We start from the raw sequence: 19,780 nt of genomic DNA, 5'->3' as shown, positions 1-19,780 counted from the left end.
TAAGATCAGGTTTTGGTCCATGTCTAGCTAGGCAAGTGTGAGAAGGCATGCCTATGAAAAGGAATAGGAAAGACCGAGGGAGCCATTATAGCAAATTATGGTATGTATTTTTGGTTCTAACATATGGAATCCATAGCAATATAAGCAGCTATGTTCAGATCTATGCCATTTTACTAGTACCTAATAAAAATAAATTATGAACTAAAAAAAAAAAAGGGTAAGAGGAAAAGAAAAATAATGGAACATTAGGAAATAATCCTTTTTAATAATAAAGCATGAGTCCTAACACAGATTGTATTGGATTAGTTTTAGTTTTGCCAACTAATAAACGTGTACCAATGTACCTGACCAAGTGTATATATGTGTCGCACTAGTTACCATTATTCACAATTGAGGAGGTTTAAAGCCCCACACTTAACAACCGAATTCCACCCCCAAAAGGGCCTAAACACAAGAAAACTGCTTGTAAACGCTATGATTGTTTTTTTTTCCATGTCTAGAACCTCTCCCCAAGGTTTGTTTCTTCATCCTAAATAGCAATAGAAGGTGTAATGTCACTTCCAGTATATGAACATCATGCTGATACAGCTCACAGTTGTTAATCTCTGCCCTAGATCTAAGAGTAGTCAACTATGAATTTACCATGATGCATGTGGATTGGGAAGCGGAATTATTGTCAGTATATTAATTTGACATTTCAGTTTCTCAATAATTTCTTTTCACTATAACTTTGCTACTAAGGTTTTATTCCATAAGACTGAATGTGGTAAATGTCTCTTTTTAAATCCCAAGCCTACTAATTCATCATCATGTAAGTCCAGAGGCTAATCTTAAATTCACAATTTAAAGTTATCTTATGTTTGTCATTGCTTGATAGGTAAAGGTTTTCCCCTGACATTAAGTTTAGTCGTGTCCGACTCTGGGAGTTGGTACTCATCTCCATTGTCCGTAGACACCTCCAAGGTCATGTGGCCAGCATGACTGCGTGGAGCACCGTTACCTTCCCGCCAGAGCAGTACCTATTTATCTACTCACATTTGCATGTTTTTGAGCTGCTAGGTTGGCAGAACCTAGGGCTAACAACAGGAGCTCACCTTGCTCCCTGGATTCGAACCGGCGACCTTTCAGTCAGCAAGTTCAGCAGCTCAGCGGTTTAACCCACTGTGCCAACAGGATTTCCTTGTTATTGCTGCCAAGTGATTATTATGCCGATGGAATGATAAAAATATTATTATGTTAATGTTCTGCCAAAGACAAAAACAATCCTTTTAAAATAAAAAATGGATGAAGTGTTGGTTATTAAAAGCTTTCAAGGGGTCAGTATATGTATGTATGTGTTGCACAAAATTAAAAAACAAAACAATAAAGAAAAAAGTGGCAACCAAGAAGAAAATGAATTAAAGTGGAATTTGATTTATTTCATGGGGATCGGAAAAAAGCATGCTTAAACTTGTGCCGATTTCTTTTTAAAAAAACCTAATTTTTTAAAATTTCACTTCAGGTGAGAGGTTAGAGATATTTGTGAGAATCACAGATTGGTACTGGAAAGTGTGTGTTATAATCTACAGGCAAAAGAAGAAACAGGTTTTAATGTGCTCATTGAAGATTGTTTTTTATTCTTTAACCAATTTTTGTTATTATTTTCCTGTTTTATAAAAGCCACAGCCTCAAATAGTTTGTTGCTTTGGCCCCATCATGTGATTGGGCTGGTGAGGCTAGCCGGGCCTAACCAAGTCTGGTTTTTTTCATGGAGGTCTTCAAATGCCTCCGCCATGTGCCTTATTCTTTGCTTGTCTAAGGGTGGGACTTTGTGGGCCATATTTGTAATTTCAAGATTTTTTCAGTACATTTTTGCAGCTGTTCCTCAAGACAACTCTATTCTCACCAGTTTAACAGTATCTGTTGTTCAATCCAACAGTCTTTCCTCTGCCCTAATCTAACTATTTCTTTTCTTGTCATGAACACCATCTTCTTTCCATCCTGTTCAGGTCTATTTCCTTATAGCACATAGTACATCCAATATACAACCTATGCATGACTTGTTGAATGCACTTTGTGTCCCTTATTCCTGGGTGCAGCTTGGTCCATATAGCACATTCTTTTTGCTAAAATGTAACACCAGTCAATCATATTTCTAGGACGGTTTATAAGAAATGAAGCAGCTGGAACCAAAGTACAAATAATTATGATTATTTTCAAAACCGGCAAAATCAGAAAAGCCAGAATGTTATTTTCAATCTGCAGCAAAATGGCAAAAAGGAAAGCAATGGGGACAACTGTCTGGAAACAGCATTCCAAAACTGAGCTGCCACTACTGAGCATGCTGTTTCCCTGCCAACCATCTGTGTGACATCAACATAGCAGGGATATCTAAAAAAAGGTCTTCTGCTGAATATTTGAAAATGTAGCAGTACAAATGTATGATCCATTTAAAAAAACATGGTTCAAAAGTCATTACAAAACTGTGGGGCACTGGTGCTTTATTTCTAAACTGTTTCTAAAGTATACTTAGTGAAAATTTTGTTACTATAAAGAGACTAATGAAATTTTGTTAATATTTTGTTACAATAATTGCTCATAATTAAATTACTATACTTGGGGAAACTTCAGGGTCTCCTCTATCTCCTGCATTTTTAAAGTTATTGGGGTGAAACTTGCTACAATGGTATAACATATTTATCACTGTTAGCCCACCAAATTTTAGAACGTTTCATTAATCCACGGATTTTCGGTGAATTTTCAAAGTTTTTATAAACAACATTTTTAACAATAAAGAAAATCTGTTCCTACTTTTAAAGTGTTGTTTCCTGTTTAATTGTGTAGCCTTTACTTTGAAAGTAGTTGTTCTACTCCAGAAACTTTGTTTTTGTGGCAGAAACTTTGTTAATTTGGTGAAGACACAACCAAGCAAAATGTGCTATAGAGCAATGTCCCTTGCTGTGTAATATTTTATTTATTTATTTATTTACAGTATTTATATTCCGCCCTTCTCACCCCGAAGGGGACTCAGGGCGGATCACACTACACATATAAGGCAAACATTCAGTGCCTTAACATAGAACAAAGACAAGACAAACACGAAGCTCCGAGCTGGCCTCGAACTCATGACCTCCTGGTCAGAGTGATTCATTGCAGCTGGCTGCAGCTGGTTGCTCAACAGCCTGCTCCACAGCCCGGCCCCCAATAATAAACTTTTGCCAAGTTTTTTATGGCAGAACCAATTAGGAACTGCTATTTGCAACACAGGAACAGAAATCATAGTGAAGAATGTATTGGAACTCTAGCTGGCTACAAACCAATCTCCTCTCCTATTTAGGCCTTTCTGATACTGATGCATACTGGGAAATGTAGTTTAGGGAAGAGCCTTTTGAATTGTTTGGCATAGGGCTCCGCCCCTTCCCAGAGTTTATTTATTTATTTACAGTATTTATATTCTGCCCTTCTCACCCCAAAGGGGACTCAGGGCGGATCACAATGTACACATACATGGCAAACATTCAATGCCATATGACATACCAACAGAGACAAAGACACAGAGGCTATTTAACATTTTCCAGCTTCCAGCTTCATGAGGGCACACTTGACTCTGGCCACAGGGGGAGCTGTTGCCTCATAATCCACTGTGACACCGAGTCCTTGATGGATTACTTCCTCATTCCTTTTCTGCTGGACGATTTTTATGGTGTTGCAAATTAGTTAAATTAGCCTCCCTGCATAAGCTGTACCTAAATTTCCTACTTGATAGATGCAACTATCTTTCGGGTTGCTTAGGTCAACAACGAGCTGGGTTATTTAAATGGCCGGGCGCTTAATCCAACCTGGGCTGGTTTTGAACTCATGACCTCTAGTCAGTAGTGATTTATTGCAGCTGCCTACTAACCAGCTGCAACACAGCCTGGCCCATAGAGTTCTATACTGTTCCCAAAATGCACTGTTCCCTCTTTTCATGGCTCCTAATGCAGAGAATCCATTAATTCCAGGCTGGCTGGCAGGCAACCTTTTTGGCTTAATGGCTTTGCTTGCTGTAGTGAATCTTAGGCCGGAAGGGAGCCTGGATAACAGTATGGCAGGCCTCCATGTTGGGAGAGAATGCCAGGGAGGCAGCCATCTTGAGTGAGGAAAGTTGGAAAAGGGGAGGAGTTAGGAGACTCCTAGGATTGGCCAGAGGAGTGGGGAGGGGCCGAGAGGAAAAGAAGAAGAGAAGGTGGGAAGTGGAGAGGGCTGAGAGAGCAGGTGTGTGAAGGTGTAGGGTTTAGAAAACTGGGTTCACAGGGAGAGAGTGGAGTGCTGTGAGTTGACAGGAAAAGGTCAGACAGCAGTTTGATTTCTTGTGAGTTAGCACAAGAGATTGACTCTCCAGGCTGGGTTAGTTAACAGGAAGAATTCTAAGGTAATGTTAGTTAAGGACCCAGGGGGCTAACTAGATAGATTAGTCAAACTCGTCAGTATTCTCTGAAATAGAGCGAAGGTTTTGTTAATAACAGTTAGACCGGTTTGTTTAGATCTGTCTATAACAAAGTGAAGAGAACTGAACAAGCAGCCAATTCAAGCTGAAGTGCTTTTGTAACAAGTGACACTTTTTTGTACCTCTCAGGAGTGGTTAGTTGTCTGTTTTAAAATAAATAAATCTTATTCTATTTAATTGTCAAAAGGTCTCTACAGCACATCATTCCATCGTCAAGCCTTTGTGATAGTTCCATCATTAGTAACTTCCAGTTACTACAGAAAAACCTCTTAATAAACTCTTTGGGAGTCAGGGGTGAAAGCAGTGTTGGCAGGAGTGGGAGCAGTTTACCTCAAATACCTTGGAAAATTCCTAAAACCTATTAGGTTGGTGGCAGCTTTAATTCAAAACAAAGTTTAAAAGACAAGCAGGGTTCACTTTACTCTAACACATAACCATCATCGTCCTGCTAGGCACAGGGGTGGGATCTTTTAAATGTGTGGAAAGGTCGGCCCTGCCTTAATTATAGTTGTCCGTGTCCGTGATCTCTCTTCCCCTTTGTGATACTTGCTTGCACTGAATATGAAACTGACTTTGGGAGCCTTTCAAGATTTACAAAAGAAAAACAAAAAAGTATGGGGTAAGTTTCAATTCTAAAATATTTGGTGTGGGCCGCACAAATGTTTTGGATATGGCTTCCAACTTACAAAACTTCTGATTTTCTTATGATTTTCCACACTCCCATTTTTTTTTCACATGCCGAGTAACAAGCTGAACACTACTTTGAACCAAAAGTGGGGAGAAGAAAAATAATTTAACTAATCCTTCCACTCATCATTTATCTATTTAGACATGAAACCTGCTTCTGCATTTTGCAAGCATGGGGGCAGGGGGGGGGAGTTACCCCTCAACTGTCCTGATTTCATAGGAACAGTCCTGGTTAATTAATTAATTTATTTATTTATTTATTACATGCATTTATACCCCGCCCTTCTCCCCGAGGGGACTCAGAGCGGCTTACATTTTGCCACGAGGGCCAGCAACAAATATACTATAAAACAAGACAATTAAAACATGATAAAAAGTATACAAAAATTAAAATGCTGCAAGGCAGCGATGTTGCACCATCCTCAGTCATTCAATGATCCCCTGTTGTCATATTTTTTTCAGCTGCTAGTCTCCCTCTCCTCTTCCTACTTTCACCCTCTTTTTTTCAGCGTACTCTAATTGCTGCACGTTGAGTTCAAAATAGAAAAGACGTTTGCATCCAGTTAAATCAGTAATGCCTCTGGACTCAGGCCAAAGCAAACTCCTGCAGCCTTTCCTAGCTTATGTGTTTTCTTGACCATATACTATTTGACTAAACAGTCAAATTTCAACTGCGAAATCTTGGAAGTTACGTACTTGCAACTGTTGAACATTCCTTTTTTAAAACCAGTCATAACCATTGATAATTTGCAACTTGATTTCAAAAAAAGAAGATTAAATGTTCTGCATTATCCCCAGCATTTCTCTAAAGCTGTCACAGAATTCGCATTAACTATGTCACATTATCTTTAGTCCCCATTAAAGGGGAAAACCAACCTCTCAGAAACTTCCTTTATTCAATCAATGACTTCATTGCCATGGGAGGCTAACATGAGGTTCAGCTGATGATAACTTGATTTCCGTTTGCATCCGAAGTGGAAAAGGGAGGAAAGATGGACTAAATGAAATCCCATCCATCTTAATGAAATACAATTATATTCTCCTTATTAATCATTTAAAAATCAATACGTCTCTTCTTAGTGAACCTCACCAGAATTTGTCATTCCATGCCAGGCCTCAATACATCTTGTCCTGCAGTGATTTTTATAAGTTCAGTCACCTGTATCCCAGAGTAAATAACTGGCTTGCGTTGTTCTGTGGTAGAAAGGCAAAAGGAAAGGAAAAGAAAAAGCACAGGCAAAATTGCACAAGGAATCACAACTATAGCCAATGAATTCAAATTGTCAAAGTGAATTTCACCTTATTGTGTATAATTTTGCAAACTACATTAGAAAAGCAAACAAACGAGAGATTAGCTCCAGAAATCGATTGTACGGTACACTTTCATTTAATGCAGCATTATCTTGGGTGACATTTGGACATTAAAAAGATGTATTGTACTATAGGGTATTGTACTGTATGCTTCTCAACACATGAATAATATTACAAGAGGATGATGGCTGATAAATCAACATGTAACAAAACCCAGTTTTAACAGAATTTTCAGACTGTTACTCTGCAAAAATGCACCTGCACTGTAGGTAAACGCTCTTTCATCATTTCAAGTAAGAATTAGCCAGTTACTTAAATTACTTCTGTGATACAAATTTTAATTTTGAGTAGATCATATGTCCCAGGTTTTTATTTATTATTGAAAAAAAGGTTCATAGCAAAATTCAACAATAGGCAAGCATCTCTATTAGTAGCTCCAAGTGGCACAATGGGTTAAACCCTTGTACCAGCAGGAATGCTGACCAAAAGGTTGGCAGTTCGAATCTGAGGAGTGGGGTGAGCACCCATCTGTCAGCTCCATCTTCCCATATGGTGACATGAGAGAAGCCTCCCACAGGTTGGTAAAACAGCCGGGTGTCCACTGGGCAACTTCCTTGCAGACGGCCAATTCTCTCACATCAGAAGCGGCTTGCAGTTTCTCAAGTCGCTCCTGACATGAAAAAAAGTAGCTTGCAAGTTTCCATTAAATTATTAAGAGAGCCAGCTTTCATTTCAAAAATATACACTTCTGTACTCCAGTGAATCTTTCAAGAAGGGAAAATAGGCATAAGCTGACTATCCTTCTCTGAAATGCTTGGGACCAAAAGTATTTTGGATTTAGAATTGATTTATATATTTGAATTTTGGGGAACCTGTATTTGAACTTATGTACATACAGTAATAAGATATTTTGGAGATGGGACCCATATCTAAACATGACATTCATTCTGTTTTATATAATAATAATAATAATAATAATAATAATAATAATAATAATAATAATAATAATAATTCTGCCCTGGTAGAATATGTAAAGCAAAGTGAAGAACCTGCTTTGATTGAAGTCAAAAATCAGAAACTCCTCAAAGCACAGCAGACAAAAAACCAGTACAAGAAAACCGCACTACAAACTAGAGCTGACAGCTGGCACAACAAAACATTGCATGGAAAGTTCCTTTACAAAATTGAAGGAAAAGCTGATAAGGAGAAGACCTGGCTATGGCTCACGAATGGGACCCTGAAGAAGGAGACAGAAGGCCTGATCCTTGCAGCCCAGAAGCAAGCCATCAGAACAAATGTAATTAAGATTGAAAGATTGAAAAATCAGCTGATGACCCAAAATGCAGACTGTGCAAGGAAACCGACAAAAACATTGATCATATCCTCAGCTGCTGTAAGAAAATTGCACAGACAGACTACAAACAGAGGCACAACCAGCCGGCGTTTGGAAACAATAGACATTGACAAAATTACGATCTGCCAACTGCAAAAGGTCACCCTGCTGGGATTTGCACGCAACATCCGAAAATACATCACACAGTCCTAGACACTTGGGAAGTGTTCGACTTGTGATTTTGTGATACGAAATCCAGCATATCTATCTTGTTTGCTGTGTCATAATAAAATAATAATAATAATAATAATAATAATAATAATAATAATAATAATGAACATGTGAAGACTGTGGTCAGTAAAGAATACACACAAAGGGTCAGAAAAATTCTCAAAAGCAAGCTCAATGGAGGCAACACCATCAAGGCCATAAACACCTGGGCCATACCTGTCATAAGATATACTGCTGGCATCATAAGCTGGACACAGATGGAACTGGACAATTTGGACAGAAAAACAAGAAAACTCATGACCATTCATCATTCACTGCACCGTCACAGTGATGTTGACCGGCTATATCTACCTAGAAGATCAGGGGGCAGAGGACCCTTACAAGTAAAACAAGCAGTCAAAGAAGAAGAACATGCCCTGGCAGAATATGTAAAGCAAAGTGAAGAACCTGCTTTGATTGAAGTCAAAAATCAGAAACTCCTCAAAGCACAGCAGACAACAACCAGTACAAGAAAGCCACACTACAAACTAGAGCTGACAGATGGCACAACAAAACATTACATGGAAAGTTCCTTGACAAAATTGAAGGAAAAGCTGATAAGGAGAAGACCTGGCTCTGGCTCACGAATGGGACCCTGAAGAAGGAGACAGAAGGCCTGATCCTTGCAGCACAGGAGCAAGCCATCAGAACAAATGCAATTAAGGCCAAGATCGAAAAATCAGCTGATGACCCAAAATGCAGACTGTGCAAGGAAACCGACAAAAACATTGATCATATCCTCAGCTGCTGTAAGAAAATTGCACAGACAGACTACAAACAGAGGCATAACTGTGTGGCCCAAATGATCCATTGGAACTTATGCCTCAAGTACCACTTCCCAGCAGCAAAGAACTGGTGGGATCACAAACCTGCAAAAGTATTGGAAAATGAGCACGCAAAAATACTGTGGGACTTTTGAATCCAGACTGACAACGTTCTGGAACACAACACACCAGACATCACAGTTGTGGAAAAGAAAAAGGTTTGGATCATTGATGTCGCCATCCCAGGTGACAGTCGCATTGACGAAAAACAACAGGAAAAACTCAGCCGCTATCAGGACCTCAAGATTGAACTTCAAAGACTCTGGCAGAAACCAGTGCAGGTGGTCCCGGTGGTGATGGGCACACTGGGTGCCGTGCCAAAAGATCTCAGCCGGCATTTGGAAACAATAGACATTGACAAAATTACGATCTGCCAGCTGCAAAAGGCCACCCTGCTGGGATCTGCACGCATCATCCGAAAATACATCACACAGTCCTAGACACTTGGGAAGTGTTCGACTTGTGATTTTGTGATATGAGATCCAGCATGTCTATCTTGTTTGCTGTGTCATAATATATAATAAAAATAATAATAAATTTTATTTAAATTCCGCTATATCTTCCCGGAGAGACTCAGAGCGGTTTACAGTACACATATAAGGCAAACATTCAATGCTGTTTATGCAACAATGACATGCAATACACATACACAGACAAAGGTAATGGCCTTCCTCTTTTTCATCTCTGGTGTCCGGAGGTGATGCTCAACTCTGGTCATTGGAAGGTACTCTTGTTCCATTTTCCATACAGAGGAGCCTGTTGTCCTTAGACATCTCCAATTGTGTTTTGCTGGCATGTCTGCATGGGGCACCCTTTTACCTTTCCGCTGAGGCAGTACATATTGATCTACTCGCATTACATGCTTTTGAACTGCTAAGTTGGCAGAAACCAGGGCTAACAGTTGGGAGCTTACCCTGACTCATGGCAGTTCTGCAGAAGATAGGGCTAACAGTCGGAAGCTCACTCTGACTCACGGCTTCGAACTGCCAAACCTCCAGTCAGCAGCTTTCCTGCAGCTAGCAATTTAACCCGCCAAGCTATTCACAGCCCCATTAAGAACTCACCTCAGTAATGCTCCCTTCTATTTATTCCACATCAGTCCTTCTTGACAAGCATGGATATTAGAACAACCTAGCTGTTCTCTTTAAAACAGTTTTGTCATATGGAGTGAATGGGTGAGAAGAGACTTCAATTTAGGAAAGCCCCCTTGGAGATATGAGACAAACTATATCATTCTTGGATCCCCATCTGGATTTTCAATATACAAACTTTAAAATATATCATTGAGTCTTTGTATAGCATCACCTTACGTTAATTTCATCTTCAGTTAAGGTCATAGCAAAGCCCTAATACAAGCCACTTCTATTGCTTCCAATATTTTCACATAAACACTGTAATCAATACCTGCCAAGACAATTAAACTCTTCAGATATTTTTGAAACTGGTCCCAAGAGAGATCTTTTTCATCCTCCTTAGAGCCAATATGAAAACAAAAATGAAATTGCACTATCAAACAATTAACAAAAAACTTAACTGATTAATTGTTTTTCTTCTAACAAATTAATCCAATTATTCAGTCAATAATTTATTTATATTGGCAAAATCACAGTATAAGTACCTTTTTTAAAAAGTAAAAAAATTGAATATCCAACTATGTATTAAGAAAGAACGAATTTTCTTTGTTACATTAAAAAAACTATTGGCATTTTCTTTTTCCTTCGTGGTACAAACACCAATACATCCCCTCAAATGAATATTTGTTCTTTTTCACTTATGGTACCACCTATTAAACATGGACTTTAGTAACTGATTAAGTAGAACTTTAATTGGTCAGCTGAGTAAAATGACTAGTAAACTTAAAAAGTAGAAGAATACATTCCTGCACCATCAAAAAGCTCCCGTACGATTTCAACCTCCCAAATTTGTACACTCTTCTGATCCTTGTTTTATAAAGGAAATGAAATTTGTCACACTGCCATACATCATTCGTTCTGTGGTACAATGTCCCATCTGTGTGTCAAGTACAAAACAAAAGCATTTTGTGAAAAATTGCTAAAGTAGTAATGATTTTTGTCCTCAACTCTTTGTTTTGCCTTTCAATAAAGAAGGCGACAAGTGCCACGAATGATGTATAGTTGTTGAAGCCCAAACCCTAGTAACACAGTGCATAACCAAAACCATGTTTCACAGTCGAGGAACTATAGTTTACTGCCCCTATGGCTCTGATGAGAATGTGATGTTCCACAGTTTATAAATGCTTGGAGGTCAATACATGATTTACCTCAGTCTGTTCATCCAATGAGCAAGAGACCCAAAATATATCATATTATTAGACAGGCCATTGGACACTTGTCTAAGCCCCCCAGTGATGGAAAATGTTCCATAGTAGCCTCTGTCAGCTGGAGATGAGATAATTAGATCCAGGTAATACATTGAAGTCCCGTCAGGGAGAAGGACAGGAAACATGTCATCTTTATGGGTCTTGCTTGTTCTCCTAAGCAACACTGGACTACGTATAATGGTAAAACACTGAGCTGGGATAGTGAAAGATGCATCGGTGCAGCACAATAAACACAATACTCAGGTAATCAACTTATCATCTTTCTACCCTGTTCATCACCAAAGAGACCAAGTTGATGTCCAGTGTGGAAAGCAAAAGCTATGCAAAAGAAAGCACTGAGTTTATGCAGGTATATATATTCTGGGATTTTGTAACATGAACTTGAAATGTTGCAACTTTGACAGCAGCTCCAGATACGTATATAGTAGGATACTCCTGGTGGTGGCGCAGTGTGTTAAAGCGCTGAGCTGCTGAACTTGCAGACCAAAAGGTCCCAGGTTCAAATCCAGGGAGTGGAATGAGCACCCGCTGTTAGCCCCAGCTCCTGCCAACCTAGCAGTTCGAAAACATGCAAATGTGAGTAGATCAATAGGTACCACTCCAGCGGGAAGGTAACAGCGCTCCATGCAGTCATGCCGGCCACATGACCTTGGAGGTGTTTACGGACAATGTTGGCTCTTCGGCTTAGAAATGGAGATGAGCACCAACCCCCAGAGTCGGTCACGAGTGGACTTAACATCAGGGGAAACCTTTACCTTCACCTACCATTAAAAAAACAATTACTGCCCCCCCCCCCCCTGATGTTCTTGCAGGCAGGGCGGTGAACTGGTGGACAGTGCTACAATTAGGTGAATTATCATTAATCAACAGTTACTCTTCATCCTAGAGAGAAGTAAATAGTAGGGTATCTTGAGATTCTGTACTTGATCCAGTGTTGTTTAATATCTTTATCAATGACTAGCTGTACCCAACCATGTGTTGCTGTGGCTATGTGTGGTTTAATGGTAATGAAAGAAAAGAATAAGAACTGGTTTCTGAGAAATGTAATTTTTCCTCCCTTCCTTCTCTACCTCTTTCTTCCTTCTTTCCCTCTTTGTCTCCATCCCCTTTCCCTATTTCCCTCCCTCCCTTCTTCTTTCCTTCCTTCTTTACCTCTTTCTTTCCTTCCTTTGGTCTTTCTCTCATTCCTTCCTTCTTTCCTTCCTTCCCTCCTGCCTTTTCTCCTTCCTTCCCTCCCACTTTCCTTCTTTCCCTCTTTCATATTTCCTTCTCTCTTTCCTTCCTTCCCTCCCTCTTTCCTTCCTTTACCCCCTTTTCTTTCCCTTCTTCTTTCTCTCCCTTCTTTCTTCTCTGCCTCTTTCCTTCCTTCCTTCCCTCCCTCTCACTTTTTCTCCTTCTTTCCTTCTCTCTTTCCTTTCTTCTCTCTTTCCTTCCTTTTTTTTTCTTTCCTTCTGTCCTTCCTTCCTTCTCTACCTCTTTCCTGACTTCCACCCTTTTTCTTTCCATTCTTCTTTCTCTCCTTCCTTCCTTCTCTCCTTCCTTCCTTCTCACCTTCCTTCCTTCCCTCCCTCTTTCCTTCCCTCCCTCTTTCCTTCCCTCCTTCCTTCTTTCCCTCCTTCCCTCCCTCCTCTCCTTCCTTCTCATCTGTCCTCTCCCAATACCTGGGGGAAAGGGGATGCTGCTTCTCCCCAGAAATAGATGTTCTTGTGAGAGGGGGGGGGGGGGGGGGGAGAGAGAGAGACTCCGCACATATGCACCAAAAGGATGCCTCATTGTGTCAGTTATGTGTGTGTATGTGTGTGGCCATGTGTGCGCTTCGCTCCCAAAACAGGGACAGCCAGCTCCCTCGTAACAGAAGCTTGGGTTTTTTCCCCTCACACAGGAGGGGGCGGGGTCAGGGCAGTCGTTTTCATGCATGTGCTGTAATGTCTTTTTGTTTTTTGGGTTTTTAAGTCCTTTCTGCTTTGTTTTTTAATATTTTTTGTGAGTGATGGTCACTCATTGGATTGATAGGTGTATTGTGTCCAAATGTCATGTCAATTCATCCAGTAGTTTTTGAGTTATGTTTCTCCCACAAACTAACATTTTATATATAGAGGGGGGGGGGGGTCAATTGATGGAATCACGGACATACTAATCAGATTTTCAGAAGACATCATAACATGCCAGAGAACAGAAGTAGAATTCAAAATTACTTTCACAGGATGGTAACTGAGGCAAAACTAACAAAATTAATTTCAACAGAGATAAATATAACGTTCTCCATCCAGACAGAAAAAAATGAAATCTACAAATATAGGGTGGGTGAACCTGGTTTGAAATTTATGTGAAAAAGATCTACGTATCTTAGACCACAAGATAAAATATGTCAAAAATATGACGTGGCAGCCATAAAAAGGCCAATGCAAATTGGAACTGTTCAACAGAAATATGGTATCCAGATTAAAAGAAGTAGTAGTTTATTCTGCTTTGGTTAAATTTCAGCTGGAATACTGTGTTCAGTTCTGGGCACCACAATTCAAAAAGGATATCAACAAGCTGAAATGTGTCCAGAGAAGAGTGACCAAAATTATCAAAAGTCTGAAAGCAAGCCTTATGAGGAATGTCTTAGGGAGCTGTGTATGTTTAGTTTAGATAAGAAAAGACTGATAGGTGGCATGATAGCTATCCTTACATATCTGGAAGGATGTCTTGTAGAAGATGGAGCCAGTTTGTTCTTCCAGTGCGAAAGAAATGTTATACTGTAAGAGTTGCTTAACAGTGAAACAGACTGACTTGGAAAATGGAGGGCTTTCCATCTCTAGATATCTTTAAACAGAGGTTGGGTGACCATCTTTTAAAAATGCTTTAGTTGTATATTCCTGCACTTCAGGGATTTAGACTAGATTATCCCTATGGTTCCTTCCAACTCTAATATTTTATGATTGAGGCCAGTTCCACACATCCACATGCATTACATTATGACAACACAATATAATTACAATCTCCATCTCTAAATGAGCCATTGCACACATCTCATTTAGTACTCATTCAGACACCTCACTTTCAACAGAGTTAATATATACAATAGAGCCACGGTGGCGCAATGGGTTAAACCTGTGAGCTGAACTGCTAACCTGAAAATCTGAAGGTCAGCAGTTCGAATCCACAAGACAGGGTGAGCGCCCGTCTATTAGCCCCAGCTTCCATGCGGTGACATGAGAGAAGCTTCTCACAGGATGGTAACACATCCAGGTGTTCCCTGGTCAATGTCACTGTAGACGACTAATGCACTCACACCAGAAGCGACTTGCAATATATTCTCGTTGCTTCTGACATAATAAATAAATAAATAAATTTTTTAAAAAAAGTTAATACAGACTTCAGTCATATGTCCTGTTCTTAATGAAATTGTAGAATTTGAGATGGTAGAGCTTCAACACAGGCTTTCAAAACAAACAAACAAACAAACAAATCAATACAGTGGACCCTCTGGTTCCCTAGGATCCAGATCCATGATTTCCAGCAACTGTGGATCATCACACCTCATATTAGTAAATAGTGACAGCACAAATTGAATGCAGACACCCTGGAGTTGCACGTTCACGTCAGCACCATTTAATAATATGGGCTATGATCATTCATTTTTTTTAATCTGTGGCAAAACCAATTCTCTGTGGATATGGTGGGCCCATTATATACAGTAGAGTCTCACTTATCCAACATTCTGGATTAACCAACAAATTTTTATAGTCAATGTTTTCAATACATCATGATATTTTGGTGCTAAATTCATAAATACAGTAATTACTACATAGCATTACTGCATATTGAACTACTTTTTCTGTCAAATTTGTTGTATAACATGATGTTTTGGTGCTTAATTTGTAAAATCATAACCTAATTTGATGTTTAATAGACTTTTCCTTAATGCCTCCTTATTATCCAACACATTTGCTTATCCAACATTCTGCCGGCCTGTTTATGTTGGATAAGTGAGACTCTACTGTACCTAAAAACAATGGTCAAGATCCTGCATCATTAGACATAGCTACGACAATATAGTGCATAATTGCAGCAACTTTAGGTGATGCTATCCCGCCAAACCCTATCTCTTAAACCAGTAGCATGTCAACTGAAGGTTTTTTGAGGAGCTGTAGGTCCTCGCACTTGGAAATTATGGCTGCAGAACATTTCTGTCTTGCTTAAGAGGGTTCACACTTGATCTGGCTTACAAGGGATAAACATGAACCCCCAATGTTACAAGTTCATAGGATCATCGTACGATATGATATGTCTGATAGAACCAATTTTCCTCTAATATCTCTCTATGGAAACAGATATTTACAGAATTTTTTTAGATATCACAAGATATAATTCTAAAAATTATTAAAAGATAAATTAAATTAGATATAGATATAGATATAGATACAGCCATAGACAGACATATATAAATACTGTATTGGGAATAAAAGAACTAAGAACTGGGCACAGAGAAGAACTTAAAATGTGAAAAAGTGTTGAGTTCTAGAACAAAGGGAAATTTTAAGCTAAAAAAAAAACAAGCCAAAAATTATGATGGTATCCAAGATTGATGAAGTTCTGTTGTCATATTAGACAATGTGTTAATAGCAAAACAGTCATATAAATGGTTAAACCCAGAAATGCTTTGTGTACATGCAATTCTCCTGTAAGGTAAAGGTAAAGGTTTCCCCTGACGTTAAGTCCAGTCACTCTGTGGGTTGGTGCTCATTTCCATTTCTAAGCCAAAGAGCCGGCGTTGTCCGTAGACACCTCCAAGGTCATGTGGCTGGCATGACTGTATGGAGCGCCGTTACCTTCCCGCCGGAGCGGTACCTATTGATCTACTCACATTGGCATGTTTTCAAACTGCTAGGTTGGCAGAAGCTGGAGCTAACAGCAGGCGCTCACTCCGCTCCCAGGATTTGAACCTGGGACCTTTTGGTCCGCAAGTTCAGCAGCTCAGTGCTTTAACACACTGTACCACCGGGGGCTCCTGTAAAGCCTACTAAATAAGAATAAAAAGCACTTACTAAACTGCAAAAGCAGGAAAGTCTTCTTCTGAAAGAGAAACACTACATCATACTATATATTCCAAAAATCTAATGAATACTAAACTTGATTTCCTGTTCTACTGGAATATGATTATTTAAGATCATATCATGGAAAAGCTTTCTTCATTTTCTCATATATTTCATTGTAAAGTAATGCCTAGCACTACAACTAGTCTCATGAATTAAATTATATCTCAGACAATGAACAAATATATTCACTGTTGTCACTGGAGATTCACAAACATACTATTTACTTTCAATTCCTGAATTAGGTATCTGATGAAATGATTCACTTGGAAAATATAGCAGAACAAAGTAATAAAAACTATAGGAATGAACTTGGTTTGTAATGCCAAAGAGTCTACACTCTTTACTTTTCTCCTAATATCAATTCTATTATTTCCATGCTTACTGTTTCTTCTTTATTCACTTTAGAATTATCAAAATATAATACCCACTTGCCTGGATTTGAAGAAACTCACTCATGGATTTTTCTGTAATTCCTAGAACTTGAACCAGAGCTTGATTTGAGGCCAATGAAATAGCAGCTAGCTGAAGAAAAGAATAGGAAGAGTGAGCATGTGATAAGAGTAATATTTAAAATTACTTCATATCGGATGAAATAATATCTCAACTGTATACACTGACAATATTTAATTCACTTGTTACATATCATCCACACTTCAAAATTATAGCAATCTGGCATCACTTTAAATGCCACAACTGCATTCTATGGCATACTGCGATTTGTAGTTTGTTGTAGAAAGGAGAGTGCTAACCAAAACTCCATATAGCATAGCCTGACTGTTGATTGAAAATTAATTTCAGTTCTACCTTATTTATTTACAGTATATATATTCCACCCTTCTCACCCCGAAGGGGACTCAGGGAGGATCACAGGACATATATATGGCAAACATTCAATGCTGTTATACACAGACAGGACAGACAACAGTACAGATAGAAGTATATAGGCATTTTTTATTTCCGGCATCCTGGAGGTTGAGCTTGATTCTGGCCATGGGGGGGGGGGGGGTGCTGTCTCTCCATCCTCCATGTCAGAGGCCTGTTCATAAACTTCCTCCTTTTTTCAATTACTGGCATTTTTCTGGTATTTCCTTATGGTGCCATTAAAATACCTCCCCGCTTAAGTGGTACCTATTTATCTACTCACAGCTATTTTTGATCTGCTAGGTGGGCAGTGAGCTGGGCTGAAGGTGAGGCACTCATCCCCAACCTGGGCTTCGAACTGCCAACCTTTAGATTGGCAAGATTTATTGCAGCTGGTGGTTAACCTGCTGTGCTAAAGCCCAGCCCTTCTGTCTCTAAGGATATTATCTAAAGAACCTGCTGTTCTACTACAGCCATTGATAGTGTGCACATTTGAAACTGCACATTTTTTAACCACGTAATTGTGCTGGTTTGCCAATTCATGGTCCTGTGATCATACTTCCACATACCCTCATAACCACTCCTTCCTGCTCTACTACTGTTCTGCATTTTTTAAATTTTTAGCACAATTACACATTTCCAGCTTTTATAATAAAAAGAGAGAGATAAATATAAAATATAAGGAAATGGCCAACTTGGGAATAGTAAGGAAAATGAGGGGAACCCCATCCTATGAATAATGCTACCTCTCCTCCACAGTTTAGTATGGATTGTACAGTCAGTTGTTCTAACATAAGGGTGGAAAAATACCAATTTTTGTTAATTTACTGGCCAAAATATGCACTTCCTGACATTCAGAAAACCTGGCCAGAAAGAGTTATAATGAGACATCTTTATAGTTTTTGCCCAGTAGATGACAAACATCAGAAATCTGGTATTTGAAAAATACTCCAATAATACAGAATTGTCCACATCGGTAACTGAGATGTTGACACCTTTGCTTTCTGTTGGTTCAGTGTATATAAACTTGACTATTGATTAAAAATGATGAAAACATTGTGTATAAATTGCCTTGGGTATAAAAGACAAACACATTTCAAGTCTAGACTTGGATATCACATTATACTAAATTCCAAAATTTGAGGGGATCCCAAGTATTTTGGATAAGGGATATTCAACTTGCATTAGCATGTGCCAGAGTGTTTCAGGAAATTATTCTGACTGGGAGTTTTGTATGAAAAATCTTTGTGCACAATGTTTTTGAACAGCAGGTGCAAAATGTGGCTACCTGGAAACAAAACCCTATAATTTTCATGCAAAATAAGATTTCTGTGCAGAAAAAGCTCCCAGAGTAGCTTTCATCACTGATGTACCTTTGACATTATTTCAGAAGAGAAGAAAATGAGGGAAATGTGCAAGATAGGATCCTTTCTTGCATTTCTCAATTCCACCACCAGGACCCAAGTCAAGGAACACAATTCAGAGAACATGTGCCAGAAGCTGAAGTGAAACTGGGTTAAAAGACACAGAAAGAGACATATGAGGAGGTTGTAAGAAAAAATACCTAGCGGTCATGGCATCTAAGGGTGGTGCTGGATCTTCCAGTGATGATACAGATTTCTGCAGTTGAAAAACAGACAACAGCTTGAGTTAAACCCCACCTCCAATTAAAAATATAAAGCATGCAGAACAAAACATATTAGCATCATTTGTGGGAGGAGGAGGCCATGTGGCAATGGATTAAATCATGTCATTGATTTATTATTTATTTATTTACAGTATTTATATTCCGCCCTTCTCACCCCAAAGGGGACTCAGGGCAGATTACAATGAACACATATATGGCAAACATTCAATGTCAACAGACAAACAACATATATAGACAGACACAGAGGCATTTAACTTTTTTTTTCCAGCTTCATGATTCCGGCCACAGGGGGAGCTGTTGCTTCACTGTCCACTAGTGGCTGTACTTCCTCATTCCTTTCCTCGTGTTTTGCTGGCAGTTTTTATGATGTTGTAAATTAGTTAAATTAGCCTCCCGCATAAAGCATACCTAAATTTCCCTACTTGACAGATGCAACTGTCTTTCAGGGCTGCATAGGTCGACAGCAAGCCGGGCTATTTAATGGTCGGGGGCTTAACCCCACCCGGGCTTCGAACTCATGACCAGTACTGATTTATTGCAGCTGGTTACTAGCCAGCTGCGCCACAGCCCGGCCAATGATGTAACTTGCATTGTCCATACAGCTGCATGCCCCAGATACACAAACCACCTTACTCAGAACAAATGGATTTATCACAACTCAGCTAGTGGGAATCAGCAGTGGCCTTAGTTTTTATTGCGTGCTGTGCCCCCCCCCCTTCCAAGAATGGGAAAGTTCCTTGAGCAACAACATTTGGGGGGGGGGGGGGAGATGCTAGATCTTCACGATAGGGATCATTTGTACTAGATTATTTCACCTATGTGAAATTTCAATACTCCCCTTTCCCCTTTGTACCTATTAGGAAGGTGTAAAGGATTTCTTGACCCTATTCCTTCTTCTTTTTCCCCTCTGAAAATACTCAAAGTTAACATATTTTACTCCTGATTGCCTTTTGCGT

The sequence above is a fragment of the Anolis carolinensis genome, chromosome 4 (genome assembly GCF_035594765.1).
Source record: "Anolis carolinensis isolate JA03-04 chromosome 4, rAnoCar3.1.pri, whole genome shotgun sequence".
NCBI lineage: Eukaryota > Metazoa > Chordata > Lepidosauria > Squamata > Dactyloidae > Anolis > Anolis carolinensis.
Note: the sequence above shows the minus strand (reverse complement) of the source record.